General features: G+C 41.9%; 1 protein-coding gene across 2 annotated transcripts in view; it reads right to left on the reverse strand.

Annotated features, from left to right (window-relative positions):
- SP6 (Sp6 transcription factor) overlaps positions 1-22916 on the reverse strand; it is a 100266-nt gene that overhangs the window by 13191 nt on the left and 64159 nt on the right. Inside the window, exons 2-3 of one of the 2 annotated variants that reach the window (XM_028703087.2) lie at positions 20601-20751; positions 20203-20333 (exon numbers count right to left, since the gene is read on the reverse strand). The gene's annotated coding sequence lies outside the window, so the exon portion shown is untranslated. Of the gene's footprint in view, positions 1-20202; positions 20386-20600; positions 20752-22916 lie in introns of those variants that run through there. The other variant, XM_028703086.2, reaches the window with a different exon arrangement.

The raw sequence follows: 22916 nt of genomic DNA on the forward strand, positions 1-22916 counted from the left end.
TGGAAGCAACACAGGTATTTGCCTTTGTTCACTTGGGGAACCTCATGGGTCACATGCAGATCACACAATCCTTTTAAAAGGCTCCTTTGGTCTAGGATCTGCTGTTTTAATGCTTTTTTTAAAAAAAATATGCAACATATCATTTCTCTCTCTTATTTACTTAATAAACTACTAATATTGGGTTTCTGTAGTGATCTGGTACATGCTCTGAATTGCCTCACTTACCCCTCTAAACAGCTTTTGATTGGTGTGTTGAGGTGCATGGAAATCGCAGGATTAAGCCCAGCTGGTGGCAATTAGTGGATTTGTGGAATGTACTTCCCATTCGTAAGAAAGTACACTTGGCATCAAAACTTATGTGACTGATATTACAGCGGCACAACTTCCCTAAGAATGCACACTGTTTCTCACGTATACAGAATGGAAGTTTAAAAAAACAACAAAACAAAACTTGAAAGCATATGCACTGCTTAATCTTCATACTGCAGACACGACTATGGTACTGTAGCTTGGAAGCAACCCAGTAGCAATTATCTGGCTCAGTACCTCTTGCTAGCAAGAGACATACAGGATCTATGCATAATACCCAAATTCAAAAGCTTACTCTAGAAGCATAACCACAACAGAGGCTGACAGAAGGTAGATCGGGATCCAATGGCAGATCTCTGGGGGATAATCAGTAGTACCATAGAGTTGGCAGGAGCCGTTTAGTTAGGTAGGATCTACCAATTTAGCTTCTCCCAGACTTTCATTTTTCCAATCTAAAATTAAGTTCTCCCTTTTTGACAGCAACCTGCCAAAACACACACACAGACACCTCTACAAAATCCTCGTAAATTCACAGCCTTTTAGTGCAATTTTTTCATACTGCCTCTGACAGCATAACCATCGAAACCTTGACACCTCCCTCTCCCTCCCTCCCTCCCCATTCCTCACATACAAGGCATGCTTTCAACTGCTATCACCTTAGGACACCGCAGCAATGAAGAAAGATGATGGGCAAATGCTAAACCTATTAAGCAGGTATGGCTGTGGAGTATTAAAATCATGTGAACCATCTGTGATTGCCATCTCCTTTAGATTCAGATACACACGCCCTTTGGCTGATGGCCCCTGTTCCTCTAGGGCTCTCTTGCCCTGTTTTCACAGGACTCAGAGCTCCCGAAAATATGCCGTACTGTGTCTAAGGTTATGTACACATTAGCAGCTTGAAATACAGGAAGGTTGTGTCCCCCCCCCCTTTGCTGCGTTTCAAATCACTGCACACACCAGAGAGGGAGTCGGGATGTCGAGTAAGCCCATTACCCGATTTGTTTCCAAACTCTGCTTTGCTGATGTGGTCATCTGTGCATCCACAATGGCTACCTGAAATGTACACACCTCAACTTTACCCTGAGCTCCCGTTTTCTAATGGGATGCAAGCTGGTTTGAGGAATCAAACAGGAGTATTTCTCAATAAGCTACAGCCTACAGGACACCTACGAATTGTGGCTGATGTCATGCGTACTTGGCTTCAAACACCAGCAGTGGGAGCATGCTGGAGCCAGAGTACATGGCAATGTATACACAGCCTGAGACGGTGGTAGTGGTGGCATTTTGGTGGTAGCGCCTGTGCTGGTAGAGTATGGCTTGAGGCACTGGAACAGGGACTAATACCAAAATGGGGAGTGTGGGCCAGAAAGCCAGGATCAACAGGAGAGGTTAGGTTGTTCTACTAACTACATGGAGTTCTCAGTCTCATTTGTGACTCTGTGGGTCCATTCTCATTTATAGTACAGCTGTGGTCTAAACCACTGAGCCTCTTGGGCTTGCCGATCAGAAGGTTGGCGGTTCAAATCCACACAACGGGGTGAGCTCCTGTTGCTCTGCCCCAGCTCCTGCCAACCTAGCAGTTTGAAAGCACGCAAGTGCAAGTAGATAAATAGGTACCGCTGTGGGGGAAAAGTTAACGGCGTTTCTGTGCGCTCTGGTTTCCGTCACGGTGTTCTGTTGCGCCAGAAGCGGTTTAGTCCTGCTGGCCACATGACCCGGAAAGCTGTCTGTGGACAAGCGCCAGCTCCCTTGGCCTGAAAGCGAGATGAGCGCCGCAACCCCATAGTTGCCTTTGACTGGACCTAACCATCCAGGGGTCCTTTACCTTTACGGTTTTTACCTAAAGAACGGTTTTTACCTTTAAAAGAATATATTAAACAACATAAAATAAATACATAAAAATAAACTCCCTGTCCTTATGCTCAGAGCCAGACCAACTGTAGAAACCATCCAAGTTCTTGGACAGAAATACTTTTAGGGGCATGGGCAAAAAGCCTCTTAAAACAAAAGGGGGCTCTATTTAAAACCAGGTCATCCAACATTTTGACAAAGGAGAAGTAGTAGCTCATATTTCTGCATAAACTAAATGAGTAGGCCACAGTAGGCATTTTGAACCCCACTTATTCAATGGTTTATTCTGAAACAATGGCTCATTCCCTCTACCACATGTATGCCCATGTCCATACAAATATTACACATTATGGGTACTTCCAGATGAGAGTTTACTCTGGAATTTTTGCTGCTCAAAGCCATAGGGTTTTGTTTCGTTGGATTGTGGTTTTTTTGCAGCATACACACCACGTGGCATCATCAAAATGCCAGCCTTACCATGGAAAATCTGATAAATAAATAAAAATTCATTGGTCAAGTGAGAAACTGTGAAAAACTGAAATGGACCAATTTGCACATCCCTAGCATGCACAATAAATCACAGAGTAGCAATTAATATTATGACCGAAAAATGAGAATGGGTAGAAGTTAACTTGCTAGATGTGCAAATGGAACCATTTGCAGTACATGTTTCCCATCTAGAAGCAACAAAGACTGCTCCCTGCCTGCCCTTTTCATCTGTCGTGCAACAGCTTGCCTTCCCATTCTTGATTTTTGAAGATGTGAATTCGTAAGTGGACCTTATCAGCGCTCTGTGATAAGAAATAAGGAATGTTTAAGTAAATGCTTAATTCCATAATGGATCTGGTTCTACTAGCTGCGGTTGAAACGTGTTCAGTAACATCTACTATCAGCATTTATTTGATCAGGGGATGTAAGAGATTGTTCCCAGTGGAACAGCTGGACAGCTAGAATATATGCATGATGTTGTACAATCACATGTAATGGCAAAATGCTTTTGTGGGGTTAGACCTGTTTATGCTATAATCTGACCAGAGGATTCAAATAATCTTAGTAATAGTTTGAAGCTCATATTAGGGCTGCCATATTTCAAGAGGTAAAAGTCTGGACACAAAAAACTGTTGAGCTTTTGCCACTGCCGAGCCTAAACTGCCCATGCCAGAGCCCAAGCCTGAACCAAAACTACCCGCGCACACACAATTTTTTAAAACCCCAAATCCAGGACATGTGCTTTAAAATGTAAAATTCCCCCTGGATGGGCATGTGGGACTGCCAAAAGAGGACATGTCTGGGAATTCCCGGAAATGTGGCAACCCTAGATATGCCAATAATTATTAGGGGATTCTTTGCCTCAGATTCTAAGAAGCGACTTTTTCATTTGGCTTGTTCCAAAAGAAGCATACACCCTCCTTCATCAGATATAGGATGGTTTATATTTAGAGAAACACCTTCTTTGTTTTAAGGTATCTCCCCCCCCCCCAATATCTTTAACTACCAAGATTTATAGTTTTTAGTCATTTGTGAGATCACCCTCAACTTAGACTATGATCTTTTCTTTTAATTGTTGTGCAGAAGAATGTTCGGTGCAACCACAAAGAGCCTTCATCTCTCATCTTGTAGGCAATTCCCTTTGATTCACACGCACAAGCCAGTAAAGGGATAGCATAACTCATCTTTGATCTTCCAATAGCACTATAAAGAGCGCTTAGCCATTCTTCTCAGCTTCCACAAGTGAGTCAACTGGGAATTGCTATTAGGCAATATGCAAGGGTGTTTCATAGTTGAGGTTTACACTGCCTCTGATCACCTTTCATGCTGTTTCTGCAAATGTCTGATTGATGTTGAAGCGAGAGAGAAAGTATGAGGAAGGTATTGGAGATGCAGACGAGAACTCTGACCAATGTGGATGTTGCTAGGCTTTAAGTCTTGTGTGAAAAGGCTATGAATGTGAACTGGTACACATCCCAGATGTGGGACAGTTGTGATCTCAGCCATTGTATATGACAGATACACCAGGAGTGAGTGCTCTAGACCAGAAGGATTGCAGTCTGCAAGTTCTCCACCTCTGTCTCCTGTGACAGTTGAATTTGCAGCTGCAAACTTCCGAAAGTCGGAGCTTTGATTTTTATGTTGGGCTGGTTCTTGGTTGCTTTTATTAATTTTTTCAGTTTTACAGCTGCCTTGATTCTGTTTGATGTGGGCTTTTCTTATAAAGTTTTTTTTGCGTGTATTTTTGTTTCTAAGCTCTTTTATTCACAGATAGGCACTTTGGGCATCTTCATTTGAAGGAGAAAAGTGGGGTATAAAATACTGCTTTAAAACAAGTACAGAGCAGACTGATCACTAGCAGCAGATAAATGTACACATGACTGATTTGCCATTTGCAAAACTGCAGTGCCTGGCTGGTGGGAAAATGCAATCCACTGATGTATAAACACCAATGCGGTAATAACTGAGTTTCACTCAAGATGTATATGATTCTTACCACGCTGTGATCATTAAATAAATTTTAAATTGCTGGAGTCACATCATATAGTTAAAATATATTACCCATCAAAACCCTAAAGTTTAGCATGGGTTATAATGTTCTTTATTTTTCTTTCCTTTTTGTTTAAGATCAAAGAGATTCTACATAAGACATGATTAGGGCTGGCTTGTTGGGCTATTTAAATCTTGTATTTTGTAGGCTTTTATTGCCGTGTTTCATGTGTTCTATTTTGGGAGTTTATGTTTGTTTCAAATCTATGTTGCAACCTGCCCAGAGCCTCCAAGCCAGGGTGCGATAAAATTCCCCAAATCCTCGTCTATATCCTGTTGCGACCTTAAGGTGAGTCTAAAATGATGAAGACCTCTGGAGAGGCTTTCTTGATGGCTGCTTCATTAGCATAAAATTCCTACCATCAGCAACATAGGACCATCAAGGTATTCCAGGCAGCGTGCAAGATTTAGGCTGCAATCCCATTCACATTTACCTGCGAGTAAGCCCCACTTAACTCAACGGGACTTATTCTTCAAGATAGCACCGTTAAACTATTACCCAGATAAGAGTAGTATTTTAAAAACAAACAAACCACCCAAAAATTTTAGTCAATTAAAAATGTGACCCAATTAACCAGGATAGTAGCTTTAAAAAAAGAAATATAAGTATGTATAAAAAGTGCAGATGGCAAGCATCATCAGAAGGCAGGTATCCAGATTTTTCTATTCACACTAGAATGTTTCCCTTTCAAAGCTGAATCTTGATTTGAAATATGAACACGCCTTCTAAAAAGGATGGGGAATCCATGGCCCTCCAGATTTTATTGGACTACTACTCCCATCATCCCTGTCCATAGACCATGCTGGTGGTTCCTGATGGAAACTGGAGTCCAGCAATATCTGAAGGGCCACAGGCTTCCCAGCCTCTGATCAAAAAACAAAAGATTGTTTACTCCCCACAAAATTACAATTCCCAGTATCCCTTAAGAAATTACTGTGCCCAGAATTATTTGAGGAAAATAATGCTATTCAAATGTGCTGCATTAAAGGTTTAGCATATACAAGTGCTGGATTTTGGAGGTTTCGGCCGTTCCCCCCCCAAAGGACGCCGAACTTGGGGGCAGGGAGCAAACAACAACACCACCTATGTTTATAAGATACCTAAGGAGAAAATTCATTTTAAAAAGCATCAGTACCAAAAGGAATTATTGTGAAAATAAGAATATTTGAGGGGGGCACCAAATGTTGTCCTTGCTCAGGGGGCCATATTACCAAAGTCTGCCCCTGTGTGTAACACAGTCTGTGTGCCTGTTTAGTCTCTTGTTTGAGTTTTAACTGCTGGCAAGCGACTTCAAAAACCTGCAGGTCTCAGAACTTAGGGTTCTTTGTTCTTAAACTGGATTTGGACTGGACATCTATTCAAATGCCTTCATGCAGAGATGTGATGACTGTCCTCTGTAAAGCAGACTTTCTGACCATTCTCCAGCAAAGGGAAACCAAGTTTCTCCAGGTCTCTGACACACTCCATAAGAAGTTCCAGGGACATATCCACACCATTCATTTGAAGCACATGGCTTCCACCAGAGAATCCTGGGAACTGTAGTTTGTTAAGGGTGCCAGGAATTGTAGCACAGCTCCCAGAATTCTTTAGTGGAAGCTGTGCACTTTAAATGTATGGGTGTGGATGTTACCTAGGTTCAACATTCCCTGCTTGAAATCTTACCAAGCAGGTGCTGGTCAGTATAGACGATATTGAGTTAGATGGACCAATGTTCTAGGGTGTTTCTTATGTTCCTAAAACACTAGAAAGGTAAAAATGCAAGTATGATTTAATTGTCTTGCATAGTAATTGGTTGCACTTAAACAGTGTGATTACTTGCTCTGAGCATTCAGGATCGAGAGACGATAAAAATCTAAAAAGCACATTCATCCTAAATGTAGCTAAACCTCATGTGCAGGCCACAAAATGCTCAGTTCAATTTGAGCTCCACAGCAGAGATTAAAGTGTAGTCTTGATGGTATCTTTAATTGGATTAAATTATTTTGTGGTGAAGCGTACATGCTTTGGATTCACGGCTTCCACTTGAAGATTTACACATTTTGAAAGTCCAAAGGGAGAGGAAGGGACGTCATTTGCCTCCTTTCATATTACAAGGCAATGGGTGCCCATAACTCTTGCACAACCACATAGCACTCTAATCCAGCAATGTTCTCAGAACAGAAGCACCGCCTTTCTCCAGAGGGACCCACATGCACCCAAAGAAGCAAATAACATTTATGACACTTATTAATACATTTGTGCATTTCTTAAAGCACGAAATGCGGGGCAGCAAAAAACCCCTCCTTTTCAAATGGCCACTTTACGTTGCCAGAAGTGTGATGTAGCAGAAATTGAGATCTCTAATTAAGGCATATGGATAGCACAGACTGGAACGGGATTAACAATTATCCTTCTCCCCAATGAACTCTGGAGACTGTTGTTTTGCAATGGAGGCTAGGGGTCACTTAACACAGAATTTTAATCATCTTCACCAAACTACAATTCCCAGAATTCTTGGGTGGAAGTCATGATAATTAAATTGGTATAAAAGCACAAAATGTGTTGCATCTGATAGACAGGGATGGTGATGGTATGGATTTAAACTAGAATTAAAGATCAACAAATGTCACGAATCATTTTGCATCTTTGGCTGTTTATGCCTTTTTAAAAGTGCAAAAAGAGAGAGTGCAGGTGAGGTTTCTCAGCATCTTAAAAAGGTTCTTGAACTGTAATAACAATTTTTAATGATTATTGTGGCTCAGCTCTATTAAATTTTGAAATGAGTTGCTCAGGGTACACCTGAAGGACACAAGTGTTTAACCTCTGAAATATAAAGTGAGGTTCATACAGGAACACATATTTGCAAAGAAAGACTATTTGTTCCAAATAGCCGCATAGCTAATGTGACTAACAGGTTTTATGTTTTGGTTTTGGTTATTTGGGTCATTGTGTTTTACAAGCACAGCCCATTGTAAAAGTTTATGGCTTGAATCTACACACTTTCTGTCACATTTGTACTCCACTTTCTTGGTATTCTTTTACTCTCGTTAAATCGGTACATGCTTGAGTATAACAGGGCAAGCCAGTGATATGGAACCTGTGGCCCTCTAGATGTTAATGGTCTTCTACATCCATCATCCGTGATCTTTGGCTGTGCTGCCTGGGGCTGATGGGAGATGTTGTCCAACAAGATCTGAGGGGCCAATGGGTGGACACTTATGTCCTAGGCTATACATGGACTACAGCTCCCAGCATCCCTGACCATTGGTCATCTGGCTGGGGCTCCTGGGAGTTGAAGTTGACCATATCTGGAGAGCATCAGCCCAGGGAAGGCTGCACTAGGTTTGCAATACCATTTATACTCAAACAAAGCCAAAGTATATTTAATGATAAACATGTGATTTACTTATGTGTCTGTTACTAAAAAAGTCAATAGCAACTAGGGGTGACCAGATCAGGCTGAGGGTGGAGGGAATTTCACCTTTCCCTCACCACAGTTCTGACACACCCAAACCCTCAAAGTTGCTATTTCCATTGGGAGAGAAGCTTCCATTGGTACCAATAGGTTCAATGCAAATAACAGTGTGTGTGTGTGTGTGTGTGTGTGTGTGTGTTTCATTGGGAACACAGTATGGAAGGAAAGGGTTAACACCCTTCTTGTACACCATGGTTCTGATCCCAGATCCCACCCCTTGCAGCTGCTTCTTCCTGTTGGTCCTCAGCTATGCCTGTCTACCCAGGTGTAACTCCCTCCCTCCCTCTCTCCCCTCCATCTTCCTCTCTGATATTTTATCCTTGATGTCTTATCATAGGAAAACAGGAAGCTGCCTTAGACCAAGACAGACTGTTGGCCCATCTAGGTCAGTACTCAATACGGTCTTTTCTCACTGACAATGATTTCAGACACGGTTCTCTCCCAGCCCCAACCCAGAGATGCCAAGGACTGAACATGGGATCTTCTGCATGCGAATTAGATAGTCTACCGCCGCTGAGCTACGGGCCTTCCCCACTACCTCAGGCTCAAATTAAACATGTTTACAGCTAAAATATTCACCTAAATAAATTTAAATTACTAACAGATGTAAAGGAAAGGGGGGGCTTTGCCCTGCCAGACCTGAAATTATACTATGAGGCATCTTGCCTAAGTTGGTTAAAAGATTGGGTTAAATTGGAAAATACGGAGCTCCTCGATCTGGAGGGCTTCGATAACTACTTTGGATGGCATGCCTATTTATGGAAGAACAAAATGAAAGCACATAAGGGGTTTGGTAATCATATATTTAGAGGACCGCTAATCGAAGTGTGGGAAAGATATAAAAATGTGTTAGAACCGAAAACACCACACTGGTTATCACCCCTTGAAATAACAAGCATAAAAACGATCAATATGAGAAGCAACTGGGCAACATATAACCAGTTAGTTATCAAAGTGGATGGGAAATGGAGAACAAAACCTTATGAACAGATAAAAGAGTATGTTTACGATTGGCTTCATCACCAACAGATTAACCAGATGCTTAGCAGAGACATCAAGGAAAGAGGCTATGCGGACAATGACTCGAAATTTCAGACGGAAATAATAAATAATAAAGTGAAAAACATATCCAAGTTGTATAGGATGCTGCTAGACTGGAATTTAGCAGACGAGGAAGTTAAATCAGTGATGATCCGCTGGGCAAAAGATATAGGGCATAGTATACAATTCGAGGACTGGGAAAGATTATGGAGAGACGGGTTGAATTTTACGGCGTGTACTGTGATAAAGGAAAATGTCATGAAGATGGTTTACAGGTGGCACCTGACACCCATGAAACTTTCAAAGATGTATAAGGTGGATAATAAGTGCTGGAGGTGTAAAGATGCAGTGGGCTCCTTTTACCACATGTGGTGGGAGTGTGGAAGGGTAAAGTTGTTTTGGGAGAAGGTTTATACCGAATTAAAAAAGATACTAAAGTGCACGTTTGTAAAGAAACCAGAAATTTTCTTATTAGGGATGCTAAGACAAGAAATAAAAAAGGAGGATCGCAGATTGGTATACTATGCGGTAACAGCAGCAAGGGTTTTAATAGCTCAGAGGTGGAAACAGCAGGAAATCCCAACAACGGAGGAGTGGAGATCTAAACTATCGGAGTATGCAGAACTCGATAAATTAATGGGGAAAATTAGATATATAAAAGACCAAGTGTTCATTAAGGATTGGGGAAAGTACGCAGATTATCTGGAAGGTATTAGTGATGGACAAATAACGCTAAAGGAATTTAAAGATGCACTGTGATAGACTACGGGTTATTGAGTAAGGAAAAGAGAGAACAAAATTGGAGACAATGACAATAACAATATAGAAGATGAAACGTGTAACTTTATTTATTGCTTCGAACGACTTGTGGCCAAGCTGAAGGAAGTCCTGAAAGAAACAGCTATGTTATAGGAGATTGTAAAAACAATAATTATGTGTACCTTTTACTTGTTTCTTTTGTTTTTTCTGTATGTTCTTTCTTTTTTGTGTTGTTGTCTTTGTTATATGTGTGTTATCTTTGTTTTTCTTTTTATGGAATAATCAATAAAAAAGAATTAAAAAAAATAAAAAAAATAAAATAAAATATTCACCTGTGCAAGCATTTCACGCCACTCCCATCTCCTTTGCATGCGTCTCTCACTTGCGCTAGTCCATATGCATTCAGTGTTGGCATGCCAGACATTTGTGGCCTGGGTGGATGTGCATCTGGTGTGCCTGCTGACACTGTGCACATGGCAGGCATGAAAGCACATTTAAACAAGGAGTGGCATGAAACACATTCATATGTAAGTGGTTTAGGCATGGTCCTTAACGAATCGCAATGATCCAGACTTAGGGTGCTTCCAGATTAAGGCTTAATATCATAAATGGGTTATTGAGATAGTGCAAATGGGTACCTGGCCATAGGTGTTTTGTTTTGTTTTAACTTAGTGGATTTCCCCCAGATGAGACAAATCTGAATTAAATTGGGGGCAGGGATATGGACCGGCATTTCGATGACAATGACATTATGTGGACACTTGGGCGTGGGAAGCTTGCATGCGTTAGGAGCGCCAACCCTACCAGAAACACTCATTGGGAAGGACCCTACACTCATTGCACTCATTTCCACTAAAATCAATGGGAGCAATTTGTCTTTACAAACTTTACAAATCCCATGGATTTTGATGGAAACGAAATACAACCAAATTAGTCTGGGTCCAACCCAATATGAAGTTCTCATCTTTCTTCCCAAGCCTTCCACTTACTTTATTTTTCTACTGACAGAATGTCACTATCTACCTCTTCCTTTATATTAATGCAAGAACAGGGCCTTTTATAGCCACCTCCCTAATGCCCATCTTGGTTACTACAGTTTTCTTCTTCCTGGAGGCTTCTTGCTATCCATCAGTTTTTGCCTCAGCCTAGAATTCTCCTGGCCCAACAATTCACCCTTCTCTCTGTCTATATCAAAGATGGGGAAGCTCTGGCCTACCAGGTGTTGTTGCACTACAGTTCCCATCAGCTGGGCCATTGTCCATGCTATCTGGGGCTAGTGGGAGATGAAGGTCCAACAACATCTGAAGGGCCACTGGTTTCTCTTCCTTCACCTGCATGATGGCCTCTTCAAATCCCTGCTACGAGCTTCCCACCCCCTCCTGCATTTTAGCACAAATCCATATCTTTACCTCTAAAGGTGTTTATGGCCTGCCCTGTCTTTCTAACCTTATTCCCAATATATCCCTGCTCATGAGCTCCATTACTCCAGATCTACCACCCTCAGCTGTCATGTGCTCTCTTTACTAGCTCTGCCCATTCACTATTCCTGCCCTTCAGTCCCAGAATTTTCTCCCGGAACACTTATATCAGGGCTTGGGAACTGTGGACCTCAAGTATTTGCTCAACTACAACTCACATCATCCCTGAACAGTGGCCATGCTGGCTGGGGCTGATGGCAGTTAAGAGTCCAATGACCTCTGGGGCGATCCCTGTCCCTGAGTAGCATGGTGACACCTCTCTCCTTCTTTCACATTACCCCTCAAAGTCAATCTTTTAAGAACCTTTACTTAAGCTTCCTTCCTCTCCCATCTTCATACCCAACAACAACATAATTTAAGTTCTTTTAACTTATGTTGCTCTCATTCATCATTATTTGTTACCTAGCCTCTCTGATACCTCACCACTGTCAAACTTCTATGGGGCTAATATATATTATTAAACAAAACAGGCTTTGTTTTATTTTTTCAGTCAGCGCTAGAATCAAACTGATCAGTGCGACTGTCTGGAAGCCTTAATGGCAGGTTAAATTTTGCACTCTCAATTAATTAGTAGGGATGACAATAAGCAAATAGTGGTAGGTTTTGCTCATTAAGTTGTTACTGTAGCATATTTAAAAGAGAAAGTGTCCCATCATCAGGATCCTTTAAGGCTGCACCTGTGGTTTTGCAACTTTCATGTATATTTCATCAATTAATTAAGTACATGAAAGTCTTGCTCTAGTAGTCTGTTAAAACAAACCTCAGTCTAAATCTGTTCACAACACTAGTTGAAAAAATGTGCTTGAATTTTGAAACTGAGCCACAGTCTCTAACTGAAAGATAAATTGTCCGTAGACACTTGCAGAAGCACATCTAACGTGCACCTATCATTTGACAATGGTGACCAAGGGTGCTTCCGGGTGACTTGTTTACTAAGCATTCATTGGGAGGTTTGATGATGTTGCATCAAAGCAAGCATTATCCTACACTTTCTAGTGTGTTTTCCTGTCACTTTCCTAACTACAAACATTCTGATCTTTTGAGGAAGTGCATTTGCAAGACTAACCCAATTAACTATAATTGTGCAACATGAAATTGCTGGCATATGATTTCATCCCACCCAAAATTAGTGACTAGCCAGAGAAAACATGGCAACCATCAAAAGAAAACAAATCAGGGTTTGGGTACTGATGGGAATAGAATCTGTGCCCTGTGTTAGAGAAAGGTTGATGCCATTTGGATTTTGTAGCTCGGGCACCAAAGCACTGCTGGATTTACATATAAGCTAAACAAGCTATAGCTTAGGGCCCCACTCTCTTGGAGCCCCCCAAAAAATGTAAAGAAAAAAACCTGGATGTACTTTTCCAAAATATAAGATAATAAACAAAGAAATGAAACCTACATACAGCAACAGTGTTTTGTGTTGTGTATGGACCTATTAGGTCCATAAATTACCATATAGCATATATTCAACACAAAAAACAGCGGCAATTTGTTGTTGACAAAGAACAGCTGGACATATAAAGAAAGGGCCCTATTACCTTCAGTAGCTTAGGGCCTCATTAAACCTAAACCTGGCCCTGCACCAAAGTGTCTTAGACCAGTCTTGGGAACTAGAATAGGTTTCTAGTAGAGAAAGTTGAGCTATGTAGAGTCTGTTCTTATGATCATCCAACACAGATCATTAGATTGCTCAACCATTTTTAATTGGGGAAATATGGGTTGAGTGATAATGCTTTTATGTCCTTCCCACACACTCCTACTCTGGCCGCGTGGCAAACTATATATGTGATTGCTTCAGCATATACCTAGTTCCTTTCCACTCATTGGATGGCCACATTTTATTCTGCCAGACAAAGAAACACCAAGTCCCTTCACCATGTGCCCACAGGAGGGGTAGTTACAGTCTTCCATTAACTTCCCCACGTCTCACCACAACCAGCATCACCATAATAATAATGGATTGGATCTAGAAAAAGCTTATTGATGTTGAAATCAAGGTAGACACTGCCTTCACTTAGGTCACTTCCAGATGACCTGCTTACTAAACATTCATCCATGTTGGTTTGCAGAGCGGTTAGACAACATCGGCTATTTATTGACGAGTTTATGGAGAGGACAGATGATGTTGTGTCAAGGCAAGTGTTATCTCACTCTTTCCGATGCATTTCCCTGTCTCTCTCTTTATCTCAACAAGTCCAATCTTTTGTGGAAGCCGGATTGTCGTGCAATATTTTGCAATCACCTGCAATGGCATAACCTGAATTTGTTGAATCCCACCCAAAATTAGCAGCAACCAGGAAGAGTCCTTAGCTTCAGTGGGAATGTAATCTGGTTTCAAACTGTAATATCTTCAACTGAAGCAAAGCCTGTGTGTGCTCAGCTGTGTTTTGCTTTTTTTGTGAGCCGTGGCATTGTGGGAGGAAAAGGTATATTAGGGGAAGGGGGATAAAAATGGCTAAACTTAATGAAAGTATCCCGTTTGCAGAAGTGGCTCAACAAGTGAGGCAGAGCCGCAATGCTAGCTTCCCAGCAGTTACATCAGCGTGCTGCAAATGCACAAGCTTTTGTAAAGTTATTTTGTAAAGTTAGGTTATTGTATTTTAGTGTTTTGTTGGAAGCCGCCCAGAGTGGCTGGGGGGACCCAGCCAGATGGGCGGGGTATAAATAAATAAATAAATAAATAAATAAATAAATAAATAAATAAATAAATATTATTATTATTATTATTATTATTATTATTATTATTATTATTATGTGCCAATCACCCCACAATCTAGAATCATAGAATTATAGAATTGGAAGGGACACCAAGGCTCATCAAGTCCAGTCCCCTGCAATGCAGGAATCTCTCCCAGTAAGCAACACTAGCCCACCTCCTGGGAAGTTAGCATAATGGCCCTGCACCATCTAGCAAACAGCTTCTACTTGTTTACTCTTGCCTCTACCTCCATGTTTCTCCTGCTGTTGTCACCCTGCACCAGACTGTAAGCTTTTTTTGGGCAGGAACCATTTCCTGCTACTTTTTCTACAACAGCTACTAGCCACAATGGCTATGTTTTACCTCCACTGTTAAAGGCAGCATGCCTCTGAATGTCAGTTTCTGGGAATTGCAGGTGTTGCACTCATGTCCTGCTTGTGGGCTTTCCACAGGCATCTGACTGGTCACTGTGAGAACAGGATGATGGACTAGATGGGCTATTGGCCTGGTTCAGCAGGCTCACCTTATGTTCTCACGTTGCTCAAAACACCACCTGCACCGATGGTTTGTATGGGCATCCAAGGAACCAGTTACATTATCACTGTAGCACGCTGAGGATACGCCCTGAAAGGACCTGTGCAGAACTCAACATACGACTCTGCACACTGAGCCTTTCACACTGAGTCTTTCACTGAATCTTTCATACTACAGTGGTACCTCGGGTTAAGAACTTAATTTGTTCTGGAGGTCCATTCTTAACCTGAGGTAGCACTTTAGCTAATGGGGCTTTCTGCTGCTGCCGCCGCACAATTTCTGTTCTCATCCTGAGGTAAAGTTTTTAACCAAAGGTACTACTTCTGGGTTAGCAGAGTCTGTAACCTGAAGCATCTTTTAACTTGAAGCGTCTGTAACCCGAAGTACCACTGTACTGAAATACATTAGTGATGTGCCCTACTCTCCAGTCCTGTATTTGAAGGGCTGCCCAGCTGAAGTCCGCTTTGAAACTAAAATCCCCTAAGAAGGGAGAGTAGCTGCCTCGATAGTTGCTTATCATTGGTTAGTACCAACCAGGGCAGCAGACTGAGCAGGCAGGCACACAGGTCGCCAAGCTACATTCTCCCCATTATGATGAGAAATATAAATATTGCTAAATATGTGGAAATATATTGTGGAAATAATCTGTGCTGTCCACTTTTAGGATGATTCGTAGCTTGTTTTCTCCTGCTCCGGAGGGTAGGACCCGAAGCAATGGCTTCAAGTTATAAGAAAGGAGATTTCTGACTCAACCTCAGGAATAACTTTCTGGCAGCAAGAGCTCTTTAACGGCGAATTGTGGAAGGTGCTGGCTCTCCTTCCTTGGAGGTGTATAAGCAGAGGCTGGACGGCCATCTGTCATAGATGCTTTAGCTAAGGTCGCTGCATTGCAGATGGTTGGATTAGATGACTACCAAGGTCCCTTCCAACTTTACAAATCTATGATTCTATGTCCTCATAGAATCACGGGGAACAACCTAAGCTGAACCAACATTCATTACGTCAGTGCTCAAGCAGTTTTAGGCTCCGTTCTGCGTACAGCAAAGCAGTTGCATGGTGGATCACACACTGTATGGGCCAAGCTTTCCATGTCCTGCCTACCCAGTGTGTTTGTTTGGCTCTGAACTGGTCCTGAATGAATCCTATTGCAGCCACCCGCAGGCCTCTTTATCCAGCTCTCGGGTCAGGACTGCCTCCCCAGGCTCACTGCTCACTGGCCTGCCTAAGTGAAGGCCTTCAGTGTTTTTGCCTTGCTGGAATATGTCCTTTCAACTGCAATACTGCTTCTTGTTTGCCTGTATGGAGACATACGTTTGTGGGAATGTATGGGTGTTATGTCAAAAAAATCTTTTTACTTCTGCATGGCACGAAGGTAGCCCATTGCACAAAGACCACATTTTGTTAGGACCCGAGATGGCAGCTTGGCAGATGACAAACCTATAGATATTTGGTCCCTCTGTATTATATTGCTTCCTATAGTACTTCTTCTGGAAAATGTAGGTATTTTCTGTTACACACGGGGGCAACATGGGTGTGCTTTTTGCCGTCAGTGTAGTGGGCAGTCTGAGTAGCTAACATACTCAGCACCTCTAAACTTGTTATAAGTATACGTTTCAAGAAACACATTCATACATTTTGGAGTTGGTGTGGTCCAACAATCTAGTTCAGATGGGACTTAGGCGGCCTTTCACAAGACATAGTTCCCTCAGCCTCTTGCAAGGGATAGAGGAATCTGGCCATTTTTGTTTCTCTCCGTTTCTAATTTTTCCAGTTCAGAATTCAGGTCACCATATTTCTGCATCAATTTGAGGTGGGGGTTTTTAAGTCCCCATGAAAATTTGTCAGCATTTTAGTGCCCACTTCTCCTAATGAATTATTTTTGTATGCCATTTTGCAAAATAGACACATTCTTGCAAGCAATTTGCCACAACATAAAGTGCATTCATGTTATTTTAATTAAGTTTGTATTAGGGGAAAGTATGCAAAAAATATATGATTTTTTTGCATACTTTCCCTTAATGCACACTATTTTGTACAAATGTTTTTGGTTGATGTGGTGCACTACAAAATCCCGAGAAGTGCAAATGTCTAAGAAAAACTGTGTTTTAGATTGCATATTATTTCAGAAAGCACAAATAAGGTAGGTTCTCATTGAAAGGCAAACCAAAGTGAATTTCTCCCGCATCACACTTGTGAAGACACACACACACCCCAACTGCAATAGTGGTGAACACTTCTGGCCTCCTTTACAGGTTATGTTATACAGTCTATTGGGGTTGATGTGAACAATGCACTTAGAACCCTACTGTAATTTATTAATTCTTATTAAAGCTTATTACAAATGGTTTCCCATGCATGGAAATTTACCTCTGTGTAGGTAGGTCAAAACTAGCACATGTATTGGTTCTGTGTGTGAGAACTGGAGTAAATTAAAAAGAGAGGGAGAGGAGAAAAACAAAAAGGGGTAGGCCATCATCCAAGATACATCCGACAAATCTAACTCGGGAGTTATGTCTTCCCCTATCACATGGGAGCAATACTGTGCTTGCGGCTACCAGTCAGGTACCCAGGAATTAGGTAGCCATAGCCAGTCTCACCTCCCCAGAAATAGCTGACTAGGGAATTGCAGATGCGCATTGGTCATGTTCATGAAGCACAAAACATATTTTACAGGCATTCTTTCGTAACCTAAAAATTGAAACAACTCTCTGGTTACAACACAGCAGTCCTGGTTCCCTTGTTCACACAGGCGGCCCTAACACGAGCCAGAGTGATGTGAGTGCTTCAGGCGGCAGATGATGTTCTCCATTAAGGGCAGCAGGGTGGAACACAGACAGATCTGGTATGAGCTATGGGATACAGTTCACTGGAAAAAGGTTCTCCAGTGCCAGCATCGTTGAGATAAATGAGAGCTGCACACGAGCACAGGAGTAAGAGCGAGCAAAAGTTAACTGTGCCTAATTTGGTTCATGGGCAATGCGGAGGCATTCAATCAACAGACTGCTGGCACCACTTTGATCCAGCCATCACTGACAACACAAGATCTATGACTGAGTTGGGCTGGCCCCTGAGACCAAACCCTCAATGGTAGGATACACCTTTGTGTTTCTCATCTCTCTCCCAATTCTCACCTGCAAGTCTTCTTCTCTACAGTGACGAGGTCCCACAAGAAAAGCATGGAGCTGCCACAAGTTACGTTGGGAATTGTGGGATCAGTAAAACTCTATGCATACACTGCCGTGCTCAAGACAAGGCATTTGGGGCCCAGCTTTTCACAGAGGACACAATAGGCAACCCAGGTTTGCCTCTATGCTCATACTCAACAGAGCACTGCAGCCAATCCCCACACTTTGAATGTACCTGTATGAGACACGTGTTTTCAGAAATATGTCACGTTCACATTTTTTTGGTATACCCTTTAATACATATAACTAAAAATGTAGTGTGTAAAGAGGGCCGGAGATTCTTGTAAGGTAAACCAGCCTTTACTGACCAGGTGCCCTTCAGATGTTTTGGATTACCACTCTCATCAGCACCAGCCAGCACACTTGCTGGACCTCAAGGCCGAAGTCTAGGGCCCTGAAGCCCAGCACTCAAACAGCCCACATGACTACTCAGAGAATGGTAGATGAAGGCGATAGTGGCAAACCGTTCCAGAGTCAGCACCCTTTCATCTTCTTTTTAAATTATAGCCGGGGGACAGATGGCTGTGGATGTACATGGTTACCGATGCCCATTTTATTGTTTTTACTTTAAGATTTTATTAACCCATTGGTGCAACAAACTGGTGCTTGTTCCCAAATAAATGTGTTTATGATCAGGGCAGCAGCAGAAACCGCCATGCAAGTTGTAGGCGACAATATATGGGTGGTGCAAGGCTGGGGTAAACCATGACATATCTATCATCTATCTATCTATCTATCTATCTATCTATCTATCTATCTATCTATCTATCATCTATCTATCTATCTATCTATCTATCATCTATCTATCTATCTATCTATCTATCTAATCTATCTAGTCTATATCTATCTATCTATATCTATCTATCTATCTATCTATCTATCTATCTATCTATCTATCTATCTATCTATCTTCTATCATCTATCTATCTATCTATCTATCTATCTATCTATCTATCTATCTATCTATCTCTATCATCTATCACTTAATTCCATTTATAAGTTGCTTCCTATGAAACATCTTGAAACGATTGAACCATGCCATGGACTTAAATCAAGACTTCAGTAAAAACCCGAATTCCTATCTAATTTTAAATGTTGACTACTGATTGCAAGGAAAGAAGCCACTCTCAATAAGACTGCATTCAGTCCTTTCATTTATAATATTTTTGCAAAGTATTTAAAATGCACTTCTGGGCAGGGGCGGGGGGGAGAGGCTGTGCTCACCTTGGACTGACTTCCTAATGTCTTTGCAGATATGCATTCCACTACCCCACAATATAATGAGAGAATTAATTTTGAAATGTGATCATTCTCTTTCAAGGCTATGGTTTTTGTTTTGTTTCTTCAGGAGACACCTAGTTGGGTTGATCCTGTTTTTCCACATTAAAGATACTTCTTAATGGGATTAATTTCAAAATACGAGAGCTGCATCTTTTGATATCCAGATCAAACCAACACAAATGAGACATACCACCCAGACCTTTTCTGGGTTTGAAGTGTGAGAAATCTAACTTTTTATAAAATGATTATTTTTTTAACATAAAAACCAGCTTCCTATATCATTTATATATTCTTGTTTTCATCTGCATTGGTTGTATTCATATAGATACACACACATACCCCCTTATAATTTCTTTAAACTGGCATGCTTTTTTTTAAAAAAAATAAAAAATCTCATTTTGAAATGTGTCAAAAATGTGATTGTATTTTATTCATTTCCTAAAGTCATGTAATTGTGCTAAACCAGCTTTTCATCAGTCTTTCGGTCCATTATTCTAAAAAGGTATTTTTGCAACTTGATGTTTTGCATGCTTACTTGGAAATATGTTCTCCCTGAGTTCAACTGGACTTTTCCCTAAGTGCGCACAGGGTCGCAAGCTCAGCTACAATGCTTTGAATGCCTCACTAAACAAAAAGTACAGCTAACTAAATTATAAACTGCTTTAAAAAATGGTTTCAAGGGTTTGCATAAATCAGAGCAGTGCTAGCAGGAGGGCTTCCTTAGTACAGAATTAAATGACAGGATATGGACCACCAAGTTGGACGTTTAAGTATGTGGCAGATCTTTTTACAATGCTTCAATGAATTATGTCTCCCAGCCTTAACCATCCAGGGGTCCTTTACCTTTTTATGGGGTAGGTGGTGGTGGTTAGAGAACATTTCTTTACAATTTTATCCACCTGTCATTATCGGTAGAAGATGACCCAAGTTTTGGGTCACTTTATGGCACCCCTGGCTCACCTGTGACTTTAGCATCTGCCTGGGAAGAGCTGTCTTCCGAAACAAAACACACACAGAGAGAGAAAGAAGAGACAGAGAGAGAATAAAAAAAAAGTTTAGTTACATACTTGTTTAGAGTGACTGGTAGGAGCAGCGATCCTCCAGCAGGTCTTTCCACATTGGCTTGTCAGGCAAATTGTGTTGCTGTCTCCAAAGCAAAATCCAGAATCCAGTGAAGTGAGGCAGTCCCGGTAGAGCACTGAGAGGGAATGTGTCAGAGGCAAGTTAGGCAGGTATATGCAAGTGCCACTCCAGGAGTGACTGGTTCAAGCACTCACAGCAGGGAAGGAGCCAGGATAGAGCCAAACCCCACCTCTCAGCCCCACCCACTACCTGCTGACTTTAACCCTTTCAGTCACGGACAAGTGCCTTGGCAGTGGGTCTCCTTTGTAAAAGACAGTACGTACACACATAAATAGATATGTATTGCATATGTAAGATGGGAATATACACATCAACATATTACCTGTTGCAACTTGAGTGGGCTAGAGCCCACTTTTTTTCAGATGCACAAACAGGATAATTAGAGGCAGAAAGCTGTGGTCTCTTTCCTCTGCTTCCTTCGAAACTTCGGTTCATTAACTGCGGCGACATGTTTGGTTGCTGTTGTTTTCGTTCTGCGGTACAGAATGAGAAGTTCACACTGGAGTGCTTGGACTGGCTCCGTTTTCTTTAAAACGGTGGTTAAAAAACCAGAGATACTGAGAATAATAATGCATACCTAGAAGCCAACCGCTTTCCGCAGCTCTGCTCCATATGTATGGACTGGATGCAGACCCAGTTACGTAGAGGTTGCACTCTGCACGTGATTAATGGCTCTCTCTTACAGAATCAAAGAATTGTAAAGTTGGGACCCTGAGGGTCATCTAGTCCAATCCCTTGCAATACCAGAATCTCAACTAAAATACATGACAGGTGGCCATCCAACCTCTTATTAAAAATCCCCAAGGAAGGAGAGTCCACTGCTTCTTGTGGAAGTGTGTTCCACTGTTGAACAGCTCTTACGGCCAGAAAGTCCTTCCTGATGTTTAGTCGAAATCTCTTTTCTTGTGGCTTGAATCAATTGGTTCAAGTCCTTGCCTCCAAAGCAGGGGCTGAAACACAATAGCTAACAGATTAGGACTGGATATAAAGAAACCCAGTTTTGAGCCCTGATTCCTAATAGGAGACCGTTTCAGTGTATCAGCAGCACACTGCTACTGAATTACTGTGGCTATATTTGCACAAACATCAAAGGGAGGCTCTTAACAGGAAAGTAAGGTAAAGGGTAAAGGGACCCCTGACCATTAGGTCCAGTCGCGGACGACTCTGGGGTTGTGGCGCTCATCTCGCTTTACTGGCCAAAGGAGCCGGCATTTGTCTGCAGACAGCTTCCGGGTCATGTGGCCAGCATGACTAATCCGCTTCTGGCGAACCAGAGCAGCGCATGGAAACGCTGTTTACCTTCCTGCCAGAGTGGTACCTATTTATCTACTTGCACTTTGACGTGCTTTCGAACTGCTAGGTTGGCAGGAGCAGGGACCGAGCAACGGGAGCTCACCCCGTCGCAGGGATTCGAACCGCCGAACTTCTGATCAGCAAGCCCTAGGCTCTGTGGTTTAGACCACAGCGCCAGAATTTCAATTCACCAAAAAAGTTCAGTTCTAATCATTTAGGGCTGGATAAAGACAACGGTTTCCTGACTGCTCCAGCCCATTGAGAGGGGGAGCTATTAAGCTCCCCTCCTGACACTACCTCTCAACTCACTACAACCTTGCCCTAATCAAGCCTCATGCCATTTCTGCTCCCCTCAATATGGGCTGCTACTGTTTCATGTACCATTACAAACCTTCATTAACTCATGTTGCCAAGCTGACAGATTTATCACCTATCACTGCTCTTGCAAAGGGCCACTGTACTTATGTTGCATACATCTCGCTGTAACTGAATTGTAACTGACTCTTATTTTTTGCATTTCATTTCCCTCTGATGTCCGCACTAACAAATTCTCCCCTCCTGTGTACATGTACCTGCAATTGAGGATTACACTTCGTGTTTCCACAAAAGCTTATGCCGTAATAAATACGTTCGTCTTCCAGGCACCCCAAGACTCTTTGTTGTTTCCCCCGCAACACACAAACTTAACCCAGCAACCTTTCTGGTACTGTATGTCGTGCACTGATGGGAATTAGATAAATGATAAATAGTAATAATAGCAACAATACCCAATTATATACGGATTTTTGTTCTTTATTTCAGGCGTTGGGGACTGAACAAAATAAGTCTTGGAAAGGCTGAAGCTGAAGTAGAAAGAAATAGTGACATTAATTCAGGCAGTTTCTACTGAAGACAGGTTGGCTGGTTACATTAAAAGGATTAGAGAGCAATCAGCATTCCGCAATGACCAAAGAGGAAAAACCCTGAAGCAAAATAAACATTTAAAAAGCCACCCAACCAACTGACCCTCTGCTGGAGGTCACAAAAAGGTTACATGGGAATCAACTCAGGGTGAAGGAATGTTTTTCCCCTTCTCCTCTCAACCCAGGGCTTTGCTCATTCATGTGCATTAAATGGCATTGTCGGCTGTGCTGAGCAAGAAATGGATGCTACTTTATTGGGCCATAGATTACAATGGAGAATGCTGGGAGTATAAGCTTTTAGGTTACACAGAGTTCATCTTCAGATGTAGGCATTCATTTTTATTTATTTTTTAAGGATAGTTCTGCATGCCTGGCTGGAAGTTAGCCTAATAAATCATTTTGCTACTCCTGGGTTGGATCCAGATGGGAGTTAGTTTGACTAA

Source organism: Podarcis muralis, chromosome 13 (assembly GCF_964188315.1).
Source record: "Podarcis muralis chromosome 13, rPodMur119.hap1.1, whole genome shotgun sequence".
NCBI classification, from domain to species: Eukaryota; Metazoa; Chordata; class Lepidosauria; order Squamata; family Lacertidae; genus Podarcis; species Podarcis muralis.